Here is a 1413-nt window from a genome sequence, read left to right as displayed (position 1 = left end):
GTAACACTAAATAATTCTGTCCAGTGACATCGGATTAATATGCGGTTTTCGGGAGGGGATAGGGAATACATAAATACACATTTCTTGATGATTTTTACATTTTTAGATCTTTCCGTGTGCGCATGCGCAATACAACTTGCATTTTTTTAAATGGCAACAGGTGTTTTGAATACCAATTTCGGATAGACCGAAAGTCGATTTGGTCCTTTTTACCATAGCTCTGAAATCAAAATTGACTAAATGGCAACCAGTCAAAGTTTCGATTAAAATTATTGAATTTTTCAACAATCATACTAGAATTTTTCGAATTATTATGAAATTGTAAGTATTTTTTTTGTTTCCGTAGGTTTGCAGATATTATTAAATCATTTAAATTTAATTTTGAGGAATTAATTAACCTCAATTAGACGTATATGTTAGTAAATTGTATGAACTTTTTTATAAGAAATTCTAATTTCGTTGCTTAAATGCCTAATCGAAGATCGAGGATTTAATTGAACATATGCTAATACCTGCAATTCGTCCTGTTCGTTTGCCCGTTCAATCAACTGTATTTGATTACGTCGATTATCACCTTGTCTTGCAGGTAGCTCACCACTATTTCTCAAAGACGATTCAATTCGGACAAAGTAATTGTGAGGAGGGTGATATCATTCGGGATATCATTCTGCATAAAGTCTAGCAGCATTTCGTGAATTACGTCGACATTCACCATAAACTAAAAGCATATCAACTTTTTCATTATTACTTGTCATTTTTAAATTTCAATGAAATACTTGCATTACATACGAGTTTAAAACTTGTAATGACTTTCAATAACCACATTTAAATAAATGCTATAACTTATCAGTTATAATAAGTTATTATTAGGGCTCGGATTTATATGTAAATACATATTTTCTCTGTGACATGATAAACTTATTTCGGCAAGTGATAAATTTGTTTCACAAGATTTTTGATAAAATGAGCAATATTTGATTTTACATATTTTTACATATTTTGTCATAAATACATGTATTTACATATTTCACAATTATTCAATTTTTTCTCACATATTTAGACAATTATACCGTTTTAATGTCTTTTCTTCAGAGTTAAAATAATTAAAAGGTTATCATAACTATATATTATGAGGGCGATTTTTTGAATTCGAAAATTTAAAAGTGCATGTTATTATTAATTGTAATCAAGATAATTAGATAACTATAGATAAATATGCATTTGTTAATCACATTTAATTTTACTATTAAGATTTTACGACAATAACGGCGATCTTTTGGATTCGAAAATTTAAAAATGAATGTTAATAAATGTTTGTAATCAATATAATTAGATAAATATACATTTTTATTACATTTTATTATATTATTAATTATCATTATTATTATTATTATTATTATTTTTTTGATAATA

Source organism: Acyrthosiphon pisum, chromosome A1 (assembly GCF_005508785.2).
Source record: "Acyrthosiphon pisum isolate AL4f chromosome A1, pea_aphid_22Mar2018_4r6ur, whole genome shotgun sequence".
Taxonomy (NCBI): Eukaryota; Metazoa; Arthropoda; class Insecta; order Hemiptera; family Aphididae; genus Acyrthosiphon; species Acyrthosiphon pisum.
The sequence above is the reverse complement of the archived record's forward strand: the minus strand, read 5'-3'. Positions refer to the sequence as shown.